This window comes from Corvus moneduloides, chromosome 5, assembly GCF_009650955.1.
Source record: "Corvus moneduloides isolate bCorMon1 chromosome 5, bCorMon1.pri, whole genome shotgun sequence".
In the NCBI taxonomy this organism is placed as follows: Eukaryota; Metazoa; Chordata; class Aves; order Passeriformes; family Corvidae; genus Corvus; species Corvus moneduloides.
This window is the reverse complement of record NC_045480.1, coordinates 50527-76995: the sequence shown is the minus strand read 5'-3', so window position 1 is coordinate 76995 and position 26469 is coordinate 50527. Positions and strand designations below refer to the sequence as shown.

The following is a 26469-nucleotide window of genomic DNA, read 5'->3' as shown; positions in this document are numbered from 1 at the left end:
AGTCATGTCCATGGCTGAAATCCTCTTGGTAGTGCTGAAGAAGAGGCAAGAGGCTTAAAGATTCTCATGTCTTTTTGGTGCCCCTGCTGAACGTTGTGCCCATCAAAGTAACAGAATTTTAATTCACATTGGCTGTAACCAGCTCTGAAGGCAAATTCCACAGGTAGATTTGAACCCAGCTGTTCTTTTGATGCCTTTTCCTGGTCTTAAAATCAAGAGTCAAACACAGTTAGAAGGGAAAAGGGATTTTACCTTGGTATTTATTTTAAGGAACCTTAGGTGTACACGTCCAGGTTGAATGCACCGAAATGCACCCCACAATGCACACCCCCAAAAGATCTGGTATATCATTATAGCTCTTACTAATTAGCATATCTATCAAAGATCCCCCAATGAGAGGCTCGAGTGAGCCCCCCTCCCCAAGGAACCTTCTCCTGGATGGTTCTATCTTGGTTTACAGAATGTGTTCTGGAGAGGACCTTGGGGTCTGGGGCACATTGATCCCTAGCTACCAAGCTTCTAAAACGTTTAGTCTTCTAGCTGAACAAACAAGGCCAAGAATGTAGGCAAAAAGCACTAAGAATACAGGAGTTGTAAAAAGGTATAACAGGGGTATAAAAGAAAAGGCAAAAAATCTTCATGGCATCACTTTTTTGGGTGATCAAGAAGAGGAGGTTGGAAAAATGCTCACGTACTGTTCTTCAGCTTTTTCCTTCCCTGCCCTCCTGTACTTCACATTCCTCAGGTCTGTGGATTCTTTGTGGCACCCCACATTTTGGAAAGACCGTTTTCTGGTGAGCAGGAGGCACAAAGCTGGAGCAGGAGTGATGAACGTGCCTACTCGCATCCATAGGTATTTGTCCCTGCAAGTGTGAACCGCAATCCTTCGCTATTAAGAATGCCAACAAGGTTCTCTATTATCCACTCTGGAAGAAACAGCCTCAAGTTGCTCCCAGAAAAGGTTCAGGTTGGGTATTAGGGAATATTTCTTCACGGAAAGGGCTGTCCAGCCCTGGCACAACTGTCCAGGGCAGTGGCAAAGTCCCCATCCCTGAAGGGATTTAAAAGCTGTGTGGATGTGGCACTTGGAGACATGGGTTAGCGGTGGCTTTGGCAACGCTGGGGTAGCAGTTGAACTTAGTGATCTCAGAGGGCTTTTCCAACATAAAAAATTATGTGATTCTGCGATTCTCTGCAAAGTTCCTTTGTGTAGTAGGTTGAAACACAGTTGATAGACAAGCTGTTAATCCAATGTCGCTTCGTGGGATTTGCATATTTAAAGGACGCGCCGGTGTGGGAAATTCTCCCTTTTGTTCCTGCTTCCCGCGGAGGGGTGGACGGGGGGAGGCCTCCGGGCCGCATCCCGGCGCGGACCCGGGCCCGGGCCCCCCTCGGCCCCCGGCGCTGCGCACGGGCCCCGCCGCGACCCGGGAAGCCACGGCGGGGCCGTGAGGAGCCGCGCGGCCCGAAAGGCCCAGCTGAGGGGAACGGCGGGGCCGAGTTTAGAGCTGAAGCTGCCGAGTTTAGAGCTGAAGCTGCCGAGTTTAGAGCTGAAGCTGCCGGGTAAGAGCCGAAGCTGCCGAGTTTAGAGCTGAAGCTGCCGGGTAAGAGCTGAAGCTGCCGAGTTTAGAGCTGAAGCTGCCGGGTAAGAGCCGAAGCTGCCGAGTTTAGAGCTGAAGCTGCCGGGTAAGAGCTGAAGCTGCCGAGTTTAGAGCTGAAGCTGCCGAGTTTAGAGCTGAAGCTGCCGAGTTTAGAGCTGAAGCTGCCGAGTTTAGAGCTGAAGCTGCCGAGTTTAGAGCTGAAGCTGCCGAGTTTAGAGCTGAAGCTGCCGAGTTTAGAGCTGAAGCTGCCGGGTAAGAGCCGAAGCTGCCGAGTTTAGAGCTGAAGCTGCCGGGTAAGAGCTGAAGCTGCCGAGTTTAGAGCTGAAGCTGCCGGGTAAGAGCTGAAGCTGCCGAGTTTAGAGCTGAAGCTGCCGAGTAAGAGCTGAAGCTGCCGTGGCGCTGCGCGGAGCCGGCGGAGCCTCCCTGCAGCCAGCACAGCTCGTGCCGAACCGAAGAAGACACCATGCAGCCAGCAGCATAAAGGAAGCGAGGCTTTCTCCAATGTAAAGCCTAAGCAAGATCAGCTCCTTGACGGGACGACTCCAAGGTCAGAGAGAAAGGGAAGGATGGGATCACATGAGACAAAGCTGTAAATGGCAGCGGGGGAAAGAGGGCGGAGGCTCTTCCAGCGCAGAGCTTGAAAATGCTTCTTGCAAGCCGTGGTAAAAACTGTAATATCATAAACTGTTTTTCTCTGTAATTCATCTGTACATGGGCGGACGGAAAATCCACGCGCAGCCTGTGAAGATAAGAGAATGCCTATGCCAGGCCATATAGAAGCAGTGAAAGCCTTCTAGAGATTTTGAAGAAGAGAGCTTTTGTTTCTAGGCTAGAATAACTCATCCTTAAAAGACTGAAACCCTATGTTATTATGGCCCATGACTGCAGTGTGAAAAGACTGTGAGATTTCATGGGAGAGATGTTTTTCCACCTCAGCAGACTGGTTTTTTTCCAGGCAGACTTTTGCTGGTGACAGTTTGGAAACCACATTAAAGCAGAAGAAACTCTTTTTCCTTAAATATTGCAGAGACTTTTAAGAACTGCAATAATGACCAAATCCCATGCCTTGTTATCCCTAGTGCGGGTCAGTGGGAAGGAGGGAGGCGCTGGGAGAGAAAGATGTTTGAAAGGTTGCTTTAATTTCTTATTACCTCTTTCACTTCTCATTCTGTAACTAATAAACTTTCTTTATATTGTAACTGCTTAAGTGTGGGCCTGTCTTGCCTTGCAGTCTTTTCTGTTTTCCTCAATAACCCTTATTTCCCCTTATGCAAATAATTAGATTTCGTGTGCTTGGCACCTAACTGTGCGTCAAACCCCAACACTTTGATATCCCTGTTTTCTTCTCCCATTGCTGCTTTCTCTGCTTCTTTTCCCCATTAACAGCAACACAGAGGTGTGCCAGCGGCCTTTCTTGTGACCTTCCTGTCTTTTATATTCACACATCAAATGCTTGAGGAGGGAGGGAGGCAAAGGTGTTTTGTGGTTTCTATCTCATGGATGGGATTCTCTCCAGTGGTTTTGATACATAGACTTGAGCCAATCGATTTCTGGCTGTGTTTCCCCCCGAGCCTCCCTCCTGCTGCACTGAATTGGTTTTCATGTGCAGATTGTAATGATACCAACACTGTGTGTGCACAAGCATCCACAATATTAATTTGCAGAACTGCAATGCAGGTAGCATCAAGGTTGTTCAAAAGAAAAAAAATCAGGGCTGTTGAATTGTTTTTCTTTCTTGCTCATTCTTACAGGAAGAAAATACATGAGGACCACATCATGCCCAAGATCCCGAGGAGTATGCGAGTGGAACAAAGAGGGGAGAAAATTCATTGCTGCATGAACCAAATCTGGGACACCAAATTTTTTGAACGGTATCCCCCAAGCTTGTACAGGTCCATCGCTTCAGCATTTTGTTAGGGAACCTTGTGGGCTGCATTGCTTCTGCCTGAAGCTGAGGGCTCAGTTTAAACTTTGAGTTTAAAACTGTTTAAACCGAGAGAGGGCAGGGTTAGATTGAATATTGGGACGAAATTCTTCCCTGTGAGGGTGGGCAGGCCCTGGCACAGGTTGCCCAGAGCAGCTGTGGCTGCCCCATCCCTGAAAGTGCCCAAGGCCAGGCTGGATGGGGCTTGGAGAAACCTGGTCTAGTGGAAGGTGTCCCTGCCTATGGCAGGGGGTGGAATGAGATGATCTTTAAGGTCTGTTCTAACCCAAGCCATTCCTTGATTCTATGATGACTCTAGGCCTTGACAGTGTTGACAGATCTCCGCATTGTTTCTGAAAGCGGGAGATGAGTGTCTTAGGTTACAAAGTAAGATGTAACCTGTCAGGGTCCCTCCCCCTGCCGTGGGGTCCTGGGAGAGGGGCCCTGGGGGGAGACACGGGGTTCCTCTGCCTCTGGTCAGCCTCGTTCCCCGTTGGTTGTTTTGTGTTCCCTGCCCGGGCAAGGACCCTCGGGTCCCGTGATTGAACAGTTCCTGGGCAGAGCCCCGGCCATGGGCTGGGGAAATAAACATCTCTGAAACATCTAGCAAGAATCGGTCCATAGATATTTCTTTTCCACGGGCCTCGTTGTTTGATACGCATGTTACAGTAATCCCCACTGTAACAGTAACCAAAACTATGTAGTCTGTCACCATCTGGTAAAACCAGGTGGGGCCATGTTCTTTGTCTCTTCCATGACACATCCCTGATAACTCCCTCTGTAGAGAAATCTTCTGTTTATGGGCCATCCAGCCTCACTGCGTGACTCATAAAATTACATCATCCCATTGTGAGATGCTCTGCCCAAGGAGACAAACTAAGCATTCCTACGTGGATATAATCTGAGGTTTGAAACACCACAGGAAGCCCTTACCTACTGGATTCCCAGAGGACAAGAGCTAGATAACCACCACTGGACCTTCAGAGGAACACCAGACTCTTCTACAGGATCACCACTTCAACAGAACCACATCCACCACTTCAGGAGGACTGCAGCCACCATTTAATCGGACTGCTACCGCCACCCTGCCCAACAGGGTGTCAGGTTGTATTCTGACTCTGTCAGTGTTTCTGTACTACTGTATTTATTTTTAATTTTCCTATTAAATTGTAGTTCTGATTTCGAGTCTCTCACTGGTTTGCTTTCAAACTAGTACAATGAGAAGCCAAATGTTCCAGCCTATTATTGTCTTGATTAGATAAAATCAATCATAGAAGCACAGAATGTCCTGAGCTGGAAGGAATCCATCAGGATCATTGAGTCCGATCCCTGGCTCTGCACAGGACACCCCAACACTCCCACCTTGTGCCCAAGAGCGTTGTCCAAATGCTCCTGGAGCTCTGGCAGCCTTGGGGCTGTGACCATTCCTAGGGGAGCCTGTTCAATGCCTGACCACCCTGACCACCCTTTGGATGAAGAACCTTTTCCTGATACCCACCTAAATCTGCCCTGACACAGCTCTAGTCATTTTCTCGGGTCCTGTCACTGGTCACAGAGAGATGAGATAAAATATCCTATTTCCTGCCTTAAATGACTGCATGTTGTTCCTCACCATGTTTCACTCAAGCCCAGTATGTAAATCATCTCTAATCATCTCTAATCACTGGTGGGTTACAGGGAGGGCACAATTTCATCATGAAAATATGCCACAATTCCAAAGCAGGTCCTTGTTCTGAGTCAGAGAAAACATTACAACCTCTGCTGGAGAGAACTACTGAAAATCCCTCAAAAAGTCTAGTCAATCAAAATGTTCTGTTTCTATTTTGACTGTTTTCTTTTCCAATACATAAGAGACTGAAGTAAGAAGCCCTTCTAAAATGAAAAGGCCTCACTCAAACTTAAAACATTAAAATATTTTGGTTTGATACCTTTAGAACACTTGTGAGCCCTTTAGAATTTTTTTCAAGCTGTGCTTTACTTAAATCTTCAGTCTCAGGGAAGCTCAACTCTTTGATCTGCCTCAGTAAATTGAATTATAGAATCACAGAATGATTTGAGTTGGAAGGGACCTTAAAGATCACCCAGTTCCAACCCCTGCCACAGGCAGAGACAATTTCCACTAGACCAGGTTGCTCCAAGTCCCGTCCAGCCTGGCCTTGGACACTGCCAGGGATCCAGGGGCAGCCACAGCTGCTCTGGGCACCCTGTGCCAGGGCCTGCCCACCCTCACAGGGAGGAATTTCTCCCTAATATCACACCTACTGTTGGTGTGAAGCCCTTTCCCGTCGTCCTGTCGCTCCACGTCCTTGTCCAAAGCCCCTCTCCAGCTCTCTTGGAGCACCTTTAGGCACTGGAAAGTGCTATAAAGTCATGAAAGGGGGGCTTCCACTGTGCTTTGGTTTCATCCTTTCTTGGTGTAAGCCCATCCTGGAGGAGAAGCACAACCACCTCTACATTAAATCATGTTTCATTGTGAGTTATTTCGAAGTTTCCAGCTTGCTCTTTTAGAGGAAAACACCTCCTGGATGAGTTAAATATAAGGTAAATTGTTCAGAGGCTCTGGAAACCAGGTTTTTGGGCAGCAAGGGACTTAATCTCATGCTGGTAGATGCTAAAGGTCACTTTCTGATAATATTTACACAGACTAAATTAAGCAGTTAAAATAACCAATCTGCTGCTGTTATCTCTCACAAGAGACTGTCACAGCAGTGGAAATAACTTACTCACTAGGAAAAACTCCTTGGAAGTGTCTACTTGGCTAGCTGAGGCTCTGCCTAATTGGAGTCTCTATTTGCCCTGACATTTGTGACGCAGCAGGAGCAAAATGCTCTTCTGAACCCTGACTCTCCAGGGCTACTCCAATGCCTTTCTGGGCTCAGGGCGTTTGGACATTCCCATACAGTGCTGGAGGCAAGAAGCTGCCTGCAGCCTTCATTTCTTGACAGATTTGCCAGAAATAGAAATACTTTCCCTGTCTCAAGCTGTTTCCAACCCTCATTCCCATCCCCGACACATCCTCACAGCTGCAGCAGGATGCAGACAGCAATTATCCAATAGACAATTCAGGAAGGGTTGAAGGGGGAAAAATGAAATTGCAAAGGTTCTCCCAGCCCATTACCATGGGAGACACAAGGGATGAATCTTGTATGGACTGGAAATCAACAGCAAGACCCTACTGACTGAAAGAGGTTTAATTCTCCCTTCCTAGAGGAGTTGGGCAGTTGCACAGAGTGCTCCATTTAGCTGGTTACAAAACCAGCAGGAAGAAAACAGATTGGAAGCTGGCTGCCACAGTGAATTTGCCTTATGTTGCACTTACCACCCGGTTGACGCTATATAAATGGTAACATTTTATGATTTACTTATAAAAAAGCCTAGGGGTGACCTCCAGCTGCAGACTCATGAAGCCGCAGTAATCACCCAGACATTTGGATACTGATCTCTAGGAGAAAACAGAATCTGTGAACCTGACCCAAAGAAAAGGGAGGGTTTATTTTTCGGGAGGCATGATTTCTTGGGGAAGAAAGGCAGGGATCTTTCATCATGAAGGTCATGGAAAAAGCAATTGTGAGGAGGCATCTCAGGAATGGGTCTGGGGAGGTGGTTGGGGACCTCTGGTACATAAAGGTCAAAGAAAGGAATTGAAGGTGATATTGCTGCATGTGGGCAAAGAAAACCCCATGTTTAAGGAATGAATACATGGAGACAATGCAATAAAGGCTGTGAAAATTCAGCTAAGTGGTGAGTAAGGGCTGATGTAGAATAACAGAATGGTTGGGTTGGAAAGGACCTTAAAACACCATCTTCTTCCACCCCCCTGCCAGGGAAAGGGACACCTTCCACTACCCCAGGTTGCTCCAAGCCCCATCTAGCCTGGCCTGGAACACTGCCAGGGATGCAGGCGCAGCCACAGCTTCTCTGGGCACCCTGTGCCAGGACCTCACCATCCCCACAGGGAAGAATTTCTCCCTAACATGGCCATCTCAACCTACTGTTGTTGTAAAGCCATTCCCCCTTGTCCTGTAACTCCCCTCCTTTTCCAAAGTCCCTCTCCAGTTCTCCTGGAGCCTCTTTAGGCACTGAAAGGTGCTTTAAGGTCTCCCTGGAGCCTTTTCTTCTCCAGGTTGAACATCGCCCAACTCTCCCAGCCTCTACAAGCACTGCAACAGAAGACTTGAGTGCACCTTTCTGCCCCTCATCTTGGAGCCCCTTAGAGGTCCCAGAAAATGGCTCACCAGTAGAGTCTGCTGGGAACAGTCCTCTCTCGCCAGTGCTTCAGCACCCTCCAGAAAGCCAAAGGTAAATGTGGCAGACCTCCACCAAAGAATGAATCAGAGACTCAACCAAAACTGAGGGGTCTGAAGAAAAACTCATCAACTGAATATCCCAGACATTTACTTGGAAGTTCAGAGACTTCTCATTTGTTTTTTATTTCCTGTCGCTCCCATCAATGTGGTTGGAAGTCAAACTACATTGGGTAGTTTCTAGCCCTTGTTTTCTGGGGGACACTGCATGGTCTGATGATGGGGGGGTGCATTGTCAAGGATCACAGAGGGGCCCGGGGGGTCCCAGGCATCCTTGGGGGGGTTCCAGGTTCAGCAGTAGGATTTTTCTGACTATGAGTGAGCTGTGTGGCCTTTGGAGGCGTCCCTTCCTCTCCTGCTCACAACAGAGCAGCTCAAAGGTGATTTGGCTCCTGAGCGTTTCAATTTAGGCCCCCAAAGAGAGGAGGAGCTGCTGCCCACATTACACCTTACAGCTCTGCCAAGGGGCATCTAACCCCATGTGTGCTCAGGAGGTGGGGATGCAAACCCCAAATCCCATCTCCACCTCCCTCTGCAGTCCTTTAAGGGGTTCCTCTAGTCTGGAAAACCAGTCCCATAACTACAGTAAACCCAGAGTCTCCTGAGTGAGAAACCACGTACTTGTACTTCCTCTGCAATAGCCTCATCCCACCTCCAGCAGCCCCTGGGAAGTTGCAGGCAAGAACACCTAACCTGGTAAGCAACTCCATTTCTTGGCAGATTTCCAGGGCAATGCAAAAACATTTCAAAGTATTTTTTCAAAACATCTGCTTCTTGTCCTTTAATGCAAAATAGTGATTCCATACCAGTCCTAAGAAGAACAGGCCCAGAAAAGACCTTGCTCTCTACAACTCCCTGACAGGAGGGTGTAGCCAGGTGAGGATTGGCTGCTTCTCCCAGGCAACCAGGAACAGGACAAGAGGAAATGGCCTCAAGCCGCACCAGGGTTGGACATCAAGAGGACTTTCTTCCTGGAAAGGGTGGTCAGGCCGTGGCAGGGGCTGCCCAGGGAGGTTTGGAGTCCCCGTTCCTGGAGGTGTCCGAGGAACACCTGGACATGGCACTCAGTGCTCTGGGCTGGGTGACAAGGTAGGGATTGGGCACACGTTGGACTCGATGACCTTAGAGGGCTTTTCCAACCTCAGTGGTTCTATGATTCTCATTATTCCAAATTCATTTGCAAAAGCTCTCACACCTCTAGTCACACCTTAGCAGGTGTGTAGGCCCAAGCTCATACATTTGAGAGATTTACTGCCTCCAGTGGGATCTACACCGCAATTTCAGGGAGAGGCAAGACTTCAGCCGTTACGAGAGAAAACTTTGCAAAAGCATTCCCTGGAGAGACACCCTGAAGGAAGGTGTCTCCCCCTCTTCTGACCATAGAGGGAGCTGAGTCTCCAGTGTTAATTCTAAAACTTTCAAGCTCCAAGTCTGACTCCCAGAAATTTTATTGGCCCCACTTCCCAGCACAATACTCAGACCTCACACGTCGAGGAAAAAAGCAGTGCAGATTAAATAATTAACGCTTCTGGGTACTGTTCTCCCTCTAAACTACACACAATCCCAAAGGAACAAAACCCTTAAAGAAGATGGATTGCTCTTGCTAGCACGAGAAGGAGAAATCTGACAGGGATATACTGCATCATTCTGCCAAAGCTTTGTCAAACACCTCAGCTCCTGCACTTCAGGGAATAAGAAGTGGCTTATAAGAAGTGACTTTTATGTCAGTGAGCATGTTATTATGGATTAATCTTGCACTGGAAAACAGTCTTCATACTCTACTGCATCACCCAAAGAGTTTGGAGGCTGCTGCCTAGTGAGCTCCTGAGTTGTATCTTCCTTGTCAATCTTATCAGCCCCTTGTTTGATTGTAAAAACGTAAACAAAATGCAGCAAGCGTTGGCCCAACGGCTCAGGACTTGCATATCTCTTCCAAAGAGAGGGAGAAAAAAGAGTGTTTCTCCCAAATCACAGAGTTTAAAAGTTCATGTTATCTACACAAATTTTTAAAAGAAAAAGAGGAACAGTAAAATATCAGTTACTGTGCCAGTGGTGCTCCACTCTATTTCTGTTCTCTTCTTCCACTTGTAGCATCTCTAAGAATACTTTAAAACCAGCCAACCAACCAAAACAACAACAAAAAGCCAACGTTGAATTGAAGCTGAACAAGAAGCAATCTGGCTGCTGGCTTGTGAGCACTCCACTGCCCGAGTTCCAGTAAGGGAGTTTATCCTCTCCACAGTTTTGAGCCAGATCCCAAAGTACTGAGCATCAGCTTTTAGCTTTTTTAAGAATTTAACTGTAAGAAAAGCTGCTGGGGAGGGCCATGCTCCAGGCACATCCATGGGATTTCACCTGTGCAGCTCCCTAAGCTGAACTTGTCTTTTCCTCTACCTTGCTGGGCTTGGCTCATGCATTTCTTGAGGGGAAGGCCCTGCACTGATCAAAGCATTTCCCAAAGTAATTCAAGTGCCTGAATTTCACTTACTCAAAACTGCTTTTAAAGAAACCAGGTTTAACACACTCCATTTCTAAGCAACTACTGGGCAGCGCTCCTTCACTCCCTGTCGGTGTTATTCTTTGACCCTTGGAGAAAGGCTTTAAAGCAACAAAGGGCTTGTTAAGCACCAATAATTTACTCAGTCAAGAATTCAAATCAATAGCAAGGGCAGAGCCTGACTTCAAAACCTATTTTAAACCAGAATTTAAAAGCAGTTGCATTGCCAATTGACAAGATTAGAAAGGTTTCCTTAGCAGTTGTGATTACAAAGTAATGAACTGTGCATGGAGCAGGTAGGGGGCAGGGGGGAAGACGGGAGAAACCTTCATTTGCACTGTGGGTTTTTAACCATCATGGTCACATCTCAAGGACCTGCAGAAACCAGTCTAATCTCAAAAAAGGAAAAGCTTCCTGGATATTTTTCATTTCAGCAAGAGCCTAAGGAAGCCCTCAGCAGCAGGAGATTGGAATAACTGCAATCCCTTGAGCAAAGGGAGCAGGGTTCGCTCCTCAAAGCCAGACCTTCATCCACAGCACCCAGAAGGTAGCAAAACAAGGATACAACAAAGCCTTAAGTGGGGAATGGGTTATCAAGGGTTTTATAAGGAAAGAATGAGGTCTGAAAAACAGGACCTGGAGGGTGAGAGAGGAAAGAAATAGCGAGATAGCTGAGGCCTCTTGGGGAAAAAAAAAAAAAAAGGGGAAAAGGTTGGAATTAAATTCTAACTCAGCTGGAGCTGATCTTAAATGTAATAAGGGGAAATGGCAGCAAGAGGAGACTTCTTTATAGCAGCAAAGTACTGGGATAAATTCACTATAGAAACTGAGAAATCTTTAGCAGCAGCAGCTCTCTGCAAAGAGGTCAGGCATCCATTCCTCATGGCAAAGCAGGGCACAGGGAATTGGGCCAGATAACCTCCCCAGATTGATCCCAGCCTTAATTTCAAAAAATTGCACAAAAATGTAATTGTGCATTAACACGGCAAAGTCTTCTTTCCAGATTATCAGGCTTTGAGATGCCTTAGATTGAGATGCAAACCCAGCTCCTACCACTGTGCTGTGCTCGGACTCTCCCCCCCTTTCCCCGACCCAATCTCCTGAGCAACCAACAGCTCGCAAGGAGCCAGCACCCCTGGAATTTCACACTCAGCATCTCTTCCAAGCTCAACAGGTGAACAAACAGGTACTCCAACACCTCCTTCTTTTGTACTTCGGGCAGCACAGACCCACTGGAAGAAAGTGGAATCCAAGGGCAGATGTAAACATGGGACTCCCGCTTGCCACTGCCTCCACCCGTTCTCCAGCTCAGCCCTGGGCTGGGAAACAAAAGACAACAAACATTTAAAAAACATCCTTGAGGTGTCTTGAGGATGCCCAGGCCTAGAAGAAAGGCCTTCCCATCACCCTCTTGGCCTTTTCCCACTCTGAGGAACTGTGGAAATGCACATCCACACCCAAGCTGGACAGCCTGGGATGTTTTCTGCACACCAAACGCCACAGTCCCGAGCACCAGGAGCCTGAAGATGCCCTGGATTGCAATTCACAGCCTCAGTGAACCCTGCACAGGACAGCCAAGTCGTTTGTGTGCAGAAGAAATAAAAGTTGCTATTTTTAGTAGTTAAAATACTCGTGGGAGTTATTGGCTGCTTACACCCGTGGGCTTCATAGGGCCTCCCATACTTACGGATTTATCAGAAGAAGCAGTTTCAAGTTCCTTCCTTTTGGAGCCCAACTCCAAATGGGAAACTTCTCACGAGTGCTCCTGAGAGAGTCAAGTGGAACTTCAGGAGCTCAGGAAAGCGACTCCCTCCCCTGAGTCCTGTCTCACCTGCCCGAGCACCCGGTGCTTTTATACCACCTCTCTCCCTGCTTTCCACGTTCATTTAAATGTAAGAAACCTGCACGTTCTCGCTCCAGCACCAGCCGCGTCTTCCCTGCGCCCGCACGCTGCCGCCCCTGCTCAGGCGCTGCTCCCCTCGGTTGCGCTGCCCCTTGCCACGGGGCCGAGGTGGGACAAACTCCAGGTTTTGTTTCCCAGGAAAGGCTCTGCAGGGAGGTCCCGCCGTGCCGCCCGCAAGCCCCGGCCCCAGCCCCGCAGCTCCTCCCCGGCTCCGCGCCCGCGCCGGGACTGCCTTCGCCCCGCGCAGTCCCCGCCGCCCGCTCCCGCCCGGCTCTGCTCCGGGGCCGCCCCCCCTCGGGTCTTTTCCCGGCACACACTGCGTCGCCGTTCTCCGCTCACTTTCCACCTCGCTGCAGCCACAGCAACAGCCGCCCTCCTCCACTGTCACCACAACCCTCGCCCGCCGCTGCCGCAGCCGGGAACCGAACCCGGTGCTTCCAAGCCGCTCCCGGGCAGCGCCGGACGGTACCCACGCAGCAACTACACCGGGCGGGTAAAGCCAGTGCGCATGCGCAGCGCTGCCCGGCTCCGCCCCGCCCTTCAACGCCACATGACGTAACCAGGCATAGCACTGCTCCTGCGCTTCCCTTCCCACAACACCGCGCATGCTCAGCATTGTTTCCATTTCTCCCTTAATGACCACACGACCAAGGGCTTCCCCAGGAAAGCTGTTTTGGACAAATCTCATCGAACTGTGCTGGGGGAGAACAAACACCACAAAAACTGGGATTTGCTGGCACAGGGCCTTGGACATCACACATCCTTCCCTGTTCTTGGGTAACAGAGTTATCAGAGATCTCCTGAGTAGCTACACCAGTAAAAAAGTGACTTTTCCAGCCCAGATGCAGCTGCATAAGCGTTCGGAGTGGCAAAATGAAAAGAATGTAAAAATCCCACCATGGAGTGAGATGGTGCCGCCTCCTGCACCTGGGCCACCGTGGAACACTCCAGGCTGGGGGAAGAGGGGCTGGAAAACTGGGAAAGGCCCTGGGGGTGCTGGGGACAGCAGCTGGACATGAGCTGGGTGTGCCCAGGTGGGCAAAGCCAAGGGCACCTGGGCTGTGCCACCTTGGGGTGACAGCAGGGCCGGGGCAGTGCCCGTCCCTGTGCTGGCACTGCTGGAGCACCTCCAGTGCTGGGGGCAGCTCTGGGACAAGAGGGACACGGAGGGGCTGGAGCGAGTCCAGGGAAGGGAACGGGGCTGGGAAGGGGCTGGAGAGTTCCTGAGGGAGCTGGGAAGGGGCTGGAGAGTTCCTGAGGGAGCTGGAAAGGGGCTCAGGCTGGGCCAAAGGAGGCTCAGGGGGGACCTTGTGGCTCTGCACAAGTCCCTGACAGGAGGGGGCAGCCGGGGGGGTCGGGCTGTGCTCCCAGGGAACAGGGACAGGAGGAGAGGGAACGGCCTCAGGCTGGGCCAGGGCAGGCTCAGGGTGGATATTGGGGAAATTCCTCCATGGAAAGGGCGCTCAGGCCTTGGCATAGCTGCCCAGGGAGGTTTGGAGTGCCCACCCCTGGGAGTGCTCCAACACCTGTGGCTGTGGCATGGGCGGACGTGGTCAGCGGTGGCCGTGGTGGTGCTGGTTGCACTCAGTGATCACCGAGGTCTTTTCCAACCTTGATTCCACTCTCAAGGCAGCCCCACGGGGGAGCAGCACAAAAGGCACCCCCAGGCTGCGAGCGGAGGGTTCAGAACACGCTGCGGCAGCAGGAACGAAGCTCTGCAGGATGAAACTGAAAAGGGGAGAAATGCCGGGCTCTGTGAAAGGGAACAACTGAGAGAGCCACAAACGAGCCACCAAACTTCTCACAGGGGACACCACCAGCAGCACAGGTGTGAAGGGACTTCTTTTTGCCCCAGAATTGTGAATGCACAGCCCAAGCCACGTGCACACACTGCAGATGTGAAGTGTATTTTTACTGCCAGCAAGCACCTGGGAATAAAAAAACCTCAGCCCCAAAGCTTGATGTCTAAACAGCAACACAGAAGTTCTAAACCAGCTGTCGAGAGAAACAAAACACAGCAAAAACAAAGCAGAAAGGGAGCAAAAACTTGTCACGCTGGCCATGTTTCCATGGGTGACAGGTTCTGCTGTGCTGGGAATGCAGCACCAAACACAAAAATCCTACTGCACTTAAAAATCCCTAATCCACTGGGAGGGCAGTGGGGCCATACTGGGAGCACTGGGAGGGCACTGAGGCCTTACTGGGAGCACTGGGGCCTTACTGGGAGCATTGGGAGGGCACTGGGGCCATACTGGGAGCTCTGGGAGGGCACTGGGGCCTTACTGGGAGCACCAGGAGGGCACTGGGAGCCCTGGGGAGCACCGGAGCCATACTGGGAGCACTGGGAGGGCACTGGGGCCATACTGGGAGAACTGGGAGGGCACTGAGGCCATACTGGGAGTGCTGCGAGGGCACCGGAGCCATACTGTGAGCACTGGGGCAGTACTGGGGCCATACTGGGAGCTCTGGGAGGGCACTGGGGCCATAGTGGGAGCACTGGGAGGGCACTGAGGCCATACTGGGAGCACTGGGACCAGGCAAAGCTTTTCTCACATTAAGGACCATGAAAAAACCAACATCACAATCCATTCCTAACAATGATGGAACATGCAAAAAGCCAACACCACAATCCCGTTCAGAACAGAGGGATCGGCGGTGATGCGGCCCTGCCCGTGGAGGGATCAGCGGCTATGCGCATGCGCAGGCGGAGTGATCCGCCAGGAGGGACTATTTGTGATGCGTCCCCGCCCGCGGAGGGATCAGCGGTGATGCGTCCCCGCCCGCGCATGCGCACTGATCCGCGCACCCCCGGCCATCTGCGCACGCACAAGGATTCGCGCACGCGCAGCTGCCAAAACGAGCTTCACTCGGTAGAATTTGAAGGAAAGTTGAAGAAAAGGGACCGTTTAATAAAAGTTTAAGGAAATCAGGAGACAGTAGCGCAAAGGGCTCTACGGCCGGGTGCTTCGCACAGAGACAAAGGCGCACCTTTACACCCAAAAGATCGCCTTTAACAGCGAGCTCCCGCAGCCAGCTCACAATCCCAGCCCGCCTTCCCGGGCAGGGTTTCTTTCGGACCAGGGCTGCATTTCCATCCCCCGCTCTGGGAGTCACCAGGTGCGTTAGGAGCGAGCCGATCCTGCTCCCTGAGACACAAGGGCTTGCTCGAGGAGACTGTTCCTGTTCCTCTCTTCCAGCCACTCTGCTCTCCCCGAAACACCCATTTCCTCGGAGCTCCTCTGAAACTGCATTTCCATGGACCCAGGGCTCCAGAAGCTGCAGAGTCGTGCAATGGGGTTTCTTTGGGAAGGGACCTTAAGCTCTTGCAGTTCCACCTCTGTCATGAGAATTTCAGGGCTCTAAGACTCACAGAACGATTTGGGCTTGGAAGGACCTTAAAGCTCATCCAGTGCCACCCCTGCCACGGGCAGGGACACCTCCCACTGTCCCGGGCTGCTCCCAGCCCCAGTGTCCAGCCTTGCCTGGAACATTCCAGGGGATCCAGGAGCAGATCCCCCCTCTCTGGGCAGACAGAATGAGCTAAACCTGGCTATTCCTGAGGGAGTGATGGCAGCACAGCCGAGTCCTGCATCCCTGATTCCCACTGGGAATCTCCATGTCCTTCCTGCTGTGGGATCCAGGAGTTGCAGTAGGATTTTTGTGTTTGGTGCTGCATTCCCAGCACAGCAGAACCTGTCACCCACGGAAACACGGCCAGCATGACAAGTTTTTGCTCCCTTTCTGCTTTGTTTTTGCTGTGTTTTGTTTCTCTCGACAGCTGGTTTAGAACTTCTGTGTTGCTGTTTAGACATCAAGCTTTGGGGCTGAGGTTTTTTTATTCCCAGGTGCTTGCTGGCAGTAAAAATACACTTCACATCTGCAGTGTGTGCACGTGGCTTGGGCTGTGGATTCTGGGGCAAAAAAAAATCAGGAATCAGGGAAAGAAAGAGATGGAAAAGAGAAAGGGAATGTGAAGGGAAAGGGAAAGGGAAAGGGTAAGAAAGAGGTGGAAGAGAGAAAGGGAAAGAAAAAAGTGAGGAAGATGAAAAGGGAAGAGCAGGTGGTAAAAAGTGATGCTTGAATGTTATAGAATCTCATTTAAATTAAATTCCAAGTTTCTGTTTGCTCTAGAGATGGAACCAAGGATAACAAATGGTGCCAGGTGACATGAGGGGAACAGGATTTTCTGAGTGATCCCAAATGAACTGGATCAAATAATGGAGCAGGGAGGCAGTTTAGTATGAAGGGGACCCTTGATATCCCCAGAAACTCCTCCAGAAGGAGGAAAAAATCCAGACTAAATCAGCCCTGGGATGTTCCGGGGCGTTCCTGCCTCAGCTCTGTCCCACTGCTCTGCTCTGGGCTGTGGGATTGGACACAACCAGCGCTGCAGCACCTGGGGACTCACTGAAAAAGGGTTTTTTTCAGTAAAAACCAGTGAACCAGCAGTGAACGGCAAAAATGGACAATTTCCGTTCCCGTCTCCGGGAAAAGCAGCAGGGATCAGGCCGGAGAGGAGGTCGCTGGCTCCGGGAAGGGATTTTTCCAAGCCGGGAATGAGCGCGGCCAGCAGAAGGAAGAAGCTCTGCAGGAGCTGCCGCGCCGCCTCAGACACGGAGGGGCTGCGCTGCCCGAGCGGAAGCGGCGGGAGCAGCGGGAACACCGCGGGCACGGGGAGCACCGGGAGCGGCGGGAGCAGCGGGAACACCGCGGGCACGGGGAGCACCGGGAGCGGCGGGAACACCGCGGGCACGGGGAGCACCGGGAGCGGCGGGAGCAGCGGGAACACCGCGGGCACGGGGAGCACCGGGAGCGGCGGGAACACCGCGGGCACGGGGAGCACCGGGAGCGGCGGGAGCAGCGGGAACACCGCGGACACGGGGAGCGGCGGGAGCAGCGGGAACACCGCGGGCACGGGGAGCAGCGGGAGCGGCGCGGGCACGGGGAGCAGCGGGAACACCGCGGGCACGGGGAGCGGCGGGAGCAGCGGGAACACCGCGGGCACGGGGAGCACCGGGAGCGGCGGGAGCAGCGGGAACACCGCGGGCACGGGGAGCACCGGGAGCGGCGGGAGCAGCGGGAACACCACGGACACGGGGAGCGGCGGGAGCAGCGGGAACAGCGCGGGCACGGGGAGCAGCGGGAGCGGCGGGAACAGCGCGGGCACGGGGAGCGGCGGGAGCAGCGGGAACACCGCGGGCACGGGGAGCGGCGGGAGCGGCGGGAGCAGCGGGAACACCGCGGGCACGGGGAGCACCGGGAGCGGCGGGAGCAGCGGGAACACCGCGGGCACGGGGAGCACCGGGAGCGGCGGGAGCAGCGGGAACACCACGGACACGGGGAGCACCGGGAGCGGCGGGAACAGCGCGGGCACGGGGAGCGGCGGGAGCAGCGGGAGCAGCGGGAACACCGCGGGCACGGGGAGCAGCGGGAGCAGCGGGAGCGGCGGGAGCAGCGGGAACACCGCGGGCACGGGGAGCGGCGGGAGCGGCGGGAACAGCGCGGGCACGGGGAGCGGCGGGAGCAGCGGGAACACCGCGGGCACGGGGAGCACCGGGAGCAGCGGGAACAGCGCGGGCACGGGGAGCGGCGGGAGCAGCGGGAACACCGCGGGCACGGGGAGCAGCGGGAACACCGCGGGCACGGGGAGCACCGGGAGCGGCGGGAGCAGCGCTGCTCCGGGCGCACAGTGCGCAGGCGCGGGGCCAGAAGCGACCAAGGGCAGGCGGCGGCGCGGCGGTGACGTCACAGGGGCTGTGAGGGGGCCTCGGTCCGGGCAGAGGAGCCGCGGGAGCCGGGAGCGCTTTTGGGGTCGGGACTTGGGCCGGGGGGGTCCCGGGGGCCACGCGGTGTCTCTGGTGGCCTTCAGGAGGGTCAAAGGAAAGAGTCTCCGGTTGTGGGTGAAAAATCTCCGTTGAGGGACACCCCGTGGAAGAGGCTGGCGGTGTGCTCGTGCCGGGTGAGTGTTCCAGGCTGGATCTGGTTGAGGGATGTGGGAGAGGCGGCCGCGATCCTGTCCGTGTCCTGGAGCTGGAGGTCCGGCCGCGGAGGTGTGAAAAACACTTACGGAGTTCTATTGGACTCAAGCTCCTGCCTTTCCGTGGCCATTCCTCTGTCATCAGAGGCCCTCCACAGACCCAGCAGTTGGTTACATTCGGCTCCTTACCTATCCTTTCCCCTAATTCCACAAACAGATTTTTTTTCTCAATTTTGAGATTTCATTTTTTTAATTGTTGTTTGAGTTTCAACTACATGTCTTGAACTGGGGTCGATACAGAGTTAGATTGTTGTGCTGGCTTTGCCTCTTTATTTACTAGTTGTTCTTTTACTAAGCTTGAGACTTTATTCCCAACAATAGATGCGAAACAAACCCATCTCTCCCCTTTTGGACATTTACTTCCCAACCTGCTCTCACTCGTTCCTAGGTTTTCTACAGTCCAGTGCTTTTTCCCATTTTGCATCCAGTTTTCTACTTTGGATGGGTTGTAACAGAGACCGTTGACATGGGTATGTGCAATGAAAAAGGAACCTGGGTGTTTTCCATGTACAGCTTTCAGTAACACCCATGGCGTGGCTGTGTCGGTATCCCCAGAGGGCAGAGACAAAAGAGGAGTGACAGATAAAGGAATAACAGAGGTCCTATATGGCCAATACCTCCACCCCCCGTGCCTATGGGGCTGCTGCCCACAGCAGGGGTATGTGATCTTCTTGGTGGCAGCTACAGTGGTCATCGGGCCTTGCCCTCTATTTCCTCGTCACTTCCTTTTCGCTGATTTCCAGGCAAATTGCTTTTGACACTTCTTAATTGTAGCTTCCCACCGTTCCTCAGGTATCTCCCATTCAACAGGCACTAGTAATTCCCATCCACAAAGCAGGGTTACTGTTTCAGCTGTTCTTTGCTCTGCCTGGATTGGGGAATAGATTTAGCGTTCTACACTTCGTGCAGTGAGAGTGTCGTTTCTGTGAACTACAATAGCAATATTTTATCAGTCTAGACATTTACATTTAACCCAGCTAGCATGTCCAGTAATGGGATGAATTAGACAGGGTATGTGGTATGGCACTGTTGGAGGTAGCAATTCCTCCTCCTTTTTGAATAAATCACAGGCTAAGGGCAGAATATGAGAACCCTCAACCCAAAATAGTCCTGATCCTCCTGTTTGGAGTGGAAGGATTCCTCCTCAAGGAGGGTATCGGACGTGTCTCAGGACTTGTCCAGGCAACACTTGAAACCACTGCTATAAGCTTGGCCTTATTTCCCAGTCAGGTGTGATTCTTGGTGTATCTCTTGAATCATTTGGGTTTTCCCAGCGCATTAACCCCCAGTTCCCTCTTAAGAGTTACCTTGGTATCCCCAGGCTTAGATGTTCTAGTCCACTCCTTAGGTTCCTGCACGGGTCCTTTGATTCTGCTGCCGTGGATCCACCCTCGCTCCTTGGCCCGGATCGCTGCCTCAGTTGTCAGTAGCACCTGAAAAGGACCTTTCCCTTGTGCAGCTAAAGATTGCTCCTTCCATGTTTTTACTAACACCCACTCCCCTGGATGGATGTTACGGATTTTAAAGTCTAAAGGAGTGGTTTGAGGGATTATCCCTTTGAACCGCAAATCTTCAAGGGTCCTTGCAATTGTGTTGACATATTCTTTAACACTCATTCCCCTAATTCATAGGTAGCAGTTTCATGTTGGATGTTCAAAAAGGGTAACCCAAACTATAGGAAAAGGGTTCATGAAGGATGTCTGGACTTCAGGCAGCTCTCTTGAAAGCTGTTTATTGCATAGGAAAAGTCACAAAAGCATTTCAGGGAGTGGGTATCCAGAGCCAGCCCCACAGCTGTCAGCCACAGCTTGTAGGCATAACTGAAGCCTCTTTCTGTTCAAGAGAGCATTGTACACCTTTCTTTGCTGAGTATCCCAAGACATAACAACCAACAAGCACCAGACACAACACCTTTACATTTGCCTATAGCCTATCTTAGGTACTACCACCACCGTACTGTACATATCTTATAGAACCCTAGAGTCACCACCATCCAATCACAAGAGCAAGCAAGCTACAATTCAAGCTCACAATGGAACACTCTCAGACCTCTCTTCTTCCTGCCACATCAACATTCCTTGTCTGCCTGCCATAGCTCTTCCTGGCAAAAACATGTTTTCTATTTACTTCAGCTCTTCCTGGGACCCACCCACCCGGTGAAAAACATGTCCTTGTTTGCAGTCACATACCTCTGTTCTAAGCACAAAAATCTCCTTCCAGCTCATCTCCAACCTTTGTCCTCTCACCCATTCAGTGATCAATGTTTCAGCAAACATCTTCCACTCTACATCAAAACCTGCTTCCATTTCTGTCCCATCCTCAGGCTCCACACTCAGAGATCTCTCAGCCGAGCCCACATATCTGCAAAACTTTCTTACCAAACTTTCATCTTCAACACCAACCATCATTTTGTAAGGTGACACTCTCACGTCTGACCTGGTTGTGTCTGAACTCTCAATAAAGCCAGAGGTTGGCATTTTACCCATGACACTTGAGTTTCAATTATTAATTCAGTTGTTAAGGTTCTCTTTAAAGTTTGTTTCATCCTCTCTACCCGTCCTGAACTCTCTGGGTGCCATGGGCTATGTAGTTCTCGTTTGATTCTTAAGGCTTGAGTTAGTTGCTGTAAAACTTTTGATGTAAAGTGTGTCTATCTTAGTAATCATTCCATACCTGGGAATAATTTGTTCTAAGAGGGTTTTACATTCTACATTGGCTGTGGCTCTGACACTGGGAACAGCTTCCACCCAATGGGGAAGATGGTCTGTTATTACTAACAAGAATTTCCACCTCTGCACGTGGGGGACTTCAGTAAAGTCCACGTGGATACTTTGAAATGGTCGGAGAGCCAACTCACAACCTCCTGAAGTTGTTTTTCTCATCACCTTCTTATTTACTTTCTGGCAAACCATACATCTTTCAGTTATTTGTTTAGCCAACCCATAGATTCCAATGCACCCATAATTCCTTAGAAAGTGATCACACAAAGCCTTAGTACCCCAATGAGTTTTTGATGCATGGTTTCTAATATTTTTCTGCTGAGTGACTTATGAAGTAACTGCCTTCCGTCAGGAAGTTTCCATTTTCCACATTCGTCTGGCCTTCCCCCCCTTCTTCCTTCATTCTTTTTCCTGTGTTTCACTGAATTTTGGAGTCTCCAATTTTTCGCTCTTCGAGGCCAAAATTAACACAACCCTTTTTATCCCATTCCCTGCAGCATCCTCAGCCCCCCCGATCTGCCACACTCCCTCCTCCCATCTCTGAGGCCATCCCCCTGCTGTCCCCCCATATGTACCACAGCTCTATCTTCAGGCAATTCCAATGCCTCTAAAACCTCCAAAACAAGTCTCCCATGCATCAGCCCCTCTCCCTCTGAACCAAGCAATCCCCTTTCTTCCCGGATTTTCCCAAAGGCGTGCACCCCTCCACAAGCGTCCCTTGAATCAGTAGATGTATTTCCCTTCTTGTGTGCTAAATCTTCCAGTGTGCATAGTCCCCCCATCAACTAAAGCCTACCCTGACATTCTTTTTCCTTGGACACATCTGGAAGAACCGTCTCCAGATATTATTTCCTTCTGCAAGGGCTCGTTCCTCGAGCTGGAACTTTGGTGTTTTGCTTCTCCTTTCAGAGGAGCAGCAGAAGCGGTCGTTGCCAGGGGAACGGTGCAGGCGAGGGAGGGAGGGGGGGTAGGAGGTGGGAATCCTCTCGGAGGCCGATTCCTCCAGGAGCAGGGGAGCAAAGGCGGAGGCTGCTGCCGGCACCGCCAAGGGCACCAGCTCTTGGGGCCGGTACCAGAGGCTGGCGTGGAGCCTCTGCACGGGTCCGCAGCAGCCACGGCGACAGGAGGCCGAGCTGCCGGCGGGCCCAGCGCGGCCCGCGGGGCCGAAGCCGGGTTCAATGGAGCCGCGGCAGAGAACGCAGCGGGGGCAGGGGCTGCTGGAACGGCCGCGGACAGCGGGAGCGGGGCGGGGGCGGGGGCGGGGCCGGGGCGGGGGCGGGGCCGGGGCGGGCCCCAAAAGCGGCGGGCTGGGCTGGTGTGGAGCGGAGAGCCGGGCTAGGGACGGGCACAGGGACACCGAAAGCGGCTTTTCCTGATGCTTCCAAGTCCAGTCTTAAGTGCACCATCCAGTTGAGCTGTGTTGGTTTGTTACTGATCAATGTAGTGCTTGTCCTGCCCGCAGGCTCTGGGCTTTTCACTGCCCTGTGGCCTTGGTTCGTGTGTTGGAAGTGTTTGTTGAGACACAGAGTGCTGGTGTTGGGAAGCAGCAGCTCCGTGACTTGGGGCTGCTGCTGCTTTAGGAGTTTCATCTTTGTGCCTTTTTTTTGTCAATTCGGTGTGCCCCAGTGAGACAAGGGCTGCAGTGGGTGTTCTGCAGAGCTCCAGCACAATATTGCCACGCAGCAAAAGCAGAGAAATAATAACAGCCACAACTGGGCACTGTTCTCACTGGATGCTCAGTAAAAAAGAGACTCCTTGAAATAAAGGGCTCAAAGGAAAGTGTTTCCCTTTGGGTGTGTTTCCTTTTGGATGTGTGAAATGCAGGATTGCCGAGTGACAGTCTGCAGAAATTCAGTCATTCTTTGTATGTGGGAACTGCCCTGGAGAAGGAAGTGAGTGCAAAAGCCCCACAAGCCCTACAAAAGCAGATCCAGGCAGGCTGCAGAGCAGGGATTGCTGGATGCAGAGTGGGAATTCTTTGTTCTTCTGGTGCATTGAAGCAGTTGCCATTAGGATTTTATTTGGCGATGCAGTCTCCTGAATTTCATCTTGTCGGAGTGCCCTTTGTGGGGAGGGGGCATCACTTGTGGAAGAATTCTCAAGTATCTTGGTTTAGGTAAAATACAGTAACTAAAGTACTTTTTATAATTTTTATGGAAAAAGTAGTGCGTAGACTTCCTTTGGAATAAACTGTACTTCTTTAAATGTTTGCAAATCCCTGTGTTTTGTGTGTGTGTCTGTGAGCACTCCTGTGTTTTACAGAACACGCTGCAGACTGTAAATAAAACTACCAGAAAGGTGTTGAAGTCTTGTGCACTAAATGTACCATTTAATGGGAAAGTGAATAAATGATTAACCAGCAGTTGCTAAGTGGATGCTTCCTGCAAATATCTGAAATCTTTGTGGTGTTTGTGTGCAGGTTTCAGCTGGAGTTGCCCGGGCATTGCCTCCCAGAGGGGCAGGATTGCTACCCAGGAAGTTCTCCAGCCAGAAGTCCCTCTGGATCCGGATTATTTTTTTTTAAAAGTTTAGTTTGTCTTGGCTTTTTCTTTTTTTTTTCCTGCCCTTTCTGGTTTGTCTCTCCATGTTCTTATTTTACAGAGGAACCCCTCCCCAGCCTGGCCAGAGCCGCAGCCTCCTTCATGTGCCGCTGCCTCACTCGCTGCTGCCGTGCTGGCTCAGGAATGTGATCAAAGCCTGGCTAAGCAGGAATCGTTCCGGGCCTGCTCTGTTTAATCGCTGCCGCCGCGAGCAAAGCTGCCCCTGCTCCTTGAGGGGAGCGCTCGCTGCAGCCCGGCAGGAAAAGAGCCCAGGAAAAGCCGTGCTCTTTGCAGGAGAAGCGCTGGGAGCAGAGGGGAGAGCGGGAAAAGGGAGCGAGAGCAGCTGGGCGGGCGGGGCGGCATCAGCGCTGATCCCTCCGCGGGCAGGAGCGCATCACAAATAGTCCCTCCGGCGGATCACTCCGCGGGCGGGGCGGCATCAGCGCTGATTCCTCCGCGGGCAGGACCGCATCACAAATAGTCCCTCGGGCGGATCCCTCCGCGGGCGGGGTCGCATCACCGCTGATTCCTCCGCGGGCAGGACCGCATCACAAATAGTCCCTCGCGGATCACTCCGCGGCCAGGACCGCAGCACCCTGCGCGGGTGCCTCTGGCGGATCCCTCTGTTATAAATGGTATTGTGATGTTGGCTTTTCGCATGTTACATCATTGTTATGAATGTGAGGTAAAGAAATTCAGCCAAATTAAATTTAATAAAGAAATAGATTTTATTCCGCGGCCGAAAGATCGGTCACACAGAAAGCCACGATGGAGAAAAGCAGCCCGAGCCTGGGGTCGGAGCTGGGTGAACACGCATAGATCTGATCTCTATCCCACCAGAGCTCCCAAGTTCACGGGTGCTGCTTCGGCTGGTTCCTTCTTATACAGTTTTTGGGCAGAGTCCGAATTAATTCTATTTTTCTCGCAATTTAGCATATTCATGATGTTTTCTTGTCCCGGAGTTGGGCTGCACAAAGCCTTTCCTGGGTCTGATTAATTGTCCATCCTAGATGATGAATGGGCCATCTCTGAAGATGCTTAAGAGAGTTTTGTGTGCTCCCATTCAGGAAGCAGCGTGTTTTCAGCTGGAAATTTGGGGTGGTTTTGTTTCTTCAGGGTCTGGGGTCTTTCCTGAGAGAATCAGCCCTCCCATAAATCCCCCGGGTTGTTCTACACAGCTGCTTTGGCCGTGGGTCAGAGAGAGAGAAGGGAAATGACTTTTTACGGGGTTGAAATTTGTCCAGGCGGGAGTGGGACGTCGTCTTGCCCCTCCCCAGAGCCCTGCAGGCGCATGGGAGTAGCTCAGAGCCAGCCCAGCTCTCTGAGCAATAACAACGCTTGGGAGGTTCGAGTGTTGATAACAGCTCTCCTGTCTCCTGGGGCCAAAGGTCTCACGGTCCCAGACTGGTGAGGCAGAAAAGGAACTTGTGCTGTTCCTGGAAAAGCTTCTATTATTCCTTGTGCAGCCTTTTAATTCTGTGTTCTGATGGACTGTCCGCTGTCTTTCTAACAGGACTTGTCAGAGATTCAGATTTAGGAACTGAATTTGGGTCTGTTCCCTACTGGATCTTGCCAAGCCTGAAGGCCTGGGGTGATGACTGCTCTCAGCGAGGGCTCTTTATGAATCCTCTGTCAGATTTCCCTCAGTGCTGGACAGGAAAGGCGAGGGTTTGGATCAGGAATTCTGCAAGCGGGCCCTGTGTGACCGTTGGCTTCTTGTGTGTGTGTGCATCAGTGAGCCAAAATCAAGGGCAAAGGCTGGTTTGGTTTTATGAACTTAGAGTAACTTTAAAAAAAAGAAATCAACTTTTTCTTCTTTTTAAATTTAGGTGCTGGAATTGCCTGTCTGGATGTGTGCTGAGCTCTCGCTGCTGTGGACTGTGCAGCCTCAGTTGCTGCAGGTTCCTGTTCTTCTCACCAGCTCAAAGTACACGTGGGGTTTTTTTGCCCTTCTATATAGAGCTGTTGAGTTTGGGTGATTTTCCTGTATTGAGGATATTGAAGGTCGAGAAGGAAGATTTGTCTCTTTTTGTGCTTTTCTGTTATTTTTAGCACCTGCTCAGCATCTGAACGTGGTTGGAATATTGGAAACATAAAAGGTTTTGGATTCAGTGCTTATTTGTGCAAACCCAGTTTTTTTTATCTTTTCTTTTCTTTTCTTTTTTTTTTTTTTTTTTTTTTTTTAAGGTCTCCGCTGTTCCTGGTAGTTTTATGTAGAAAAGGTCATGTGAACAGCAGGGAGCAGTGAGCATTTGGAAGGGGGGGTGCAGGTAGTTCCTTCAGGGTGGGGGAGTGAATGTGGCCTAGGAACAGCTCTGTGGTCAAGTGAGCAGCAGAGGAACTGAAGGATGCTCTTCCCCAGCAGAGCTGCTGCTTTGTGCTCTGGGGCAGCGCTGCCGCTGCTGGGCTTCCTCGGGGAAAACAGCTCCTTTAGGATGTGCTTTGCTGCAAAGGTTTCCCTGAGCTGGGTGTCTGCAAGAGGCATCGGGATACCAGTGTCAAGAGTTTTCCATGGTTTCCAGGCTGTTGTACACAGCACGTTCCGGGCAATTTGCGAGCGTGAGGCAGAGCAAAATGGGTGCAATTGGACCCTGCAAATGCAGTTCAGGCAGACGTTGATCTTTTAACTTTTCCATGGCAGGTGCGAATTCTTGGGCATTTGTGAGTCTGCCTTGACTTGCAGGGATTGAAGGGTTTAGGTGTGGAGTTGTTTGGCCAGCTTGCTCCAAGGCATGGTGTACTTCTGGAAGTGCCACACACCTCGCAGGACCGAGGGGCTGCTGGCTGGGTGCTGGTTCTGCTCTGCCCTGGGAACTGGGAGCCCCTGGGAGGGCTGGGGGTGACACCTGGAGATGGGCTGGGGAAGCCTGGAATTGTATCTCAGCACTTTTCTATGCAGCTCTATGGACCGGTGTGTGCTGAATGAAGCGGCTCTTCAGCACA

The 26469-nt window shown here is 51.5% G+C and overlaps 3 long non-coding RNA genes across 3 annotated transcripts; 2 read left to right on the top strand and 1 right to left on the bottom strand.

Annotated features, from left to right (window-relative positions):
- Nucleotides 1-2339: 2339 nt before the first annotated feature.
- LOC116443945 lies at nt 2340-3574 on the top strand. Its single transcript, XR_004240112.1, has 2 exons — nt 2340-2685; nt 3353-3574. It is a non-coding gene; the product is annotated as an uncharacterized LOC116443945 (long non-coding RNA).
- Nucleotides 3575-19005: 15431 nt separating this feature from the next.
- On the bottom strand, nt 19006-19908 carry LOC116444034. The gene is made up of 2 exons (XR_004240184.1): nt 19574-19908; nt 19006-19134 (listed from the first exon to the last, which is right to left on the bottom strand). It is a non-coding gene; the product is annotated as an uncharacterized LOC116444034 (long non-coding RNA).
- A 2444-nt stretch (nt 19909-22352) lies between these two features.
- Nucleotides 22353-25644, top strand: LOC116444033. The gene is made up of 2 exons (XR_004240183.1): nt 22353-23512; nt 25356-25644. It is a non-coding gene; the product is annotated as an uncharacterized LOC116444033 (long non-coding RNA).
- The last annotated feature ends 825 nt before the right edge of the window (nt 25645-26469 follow it).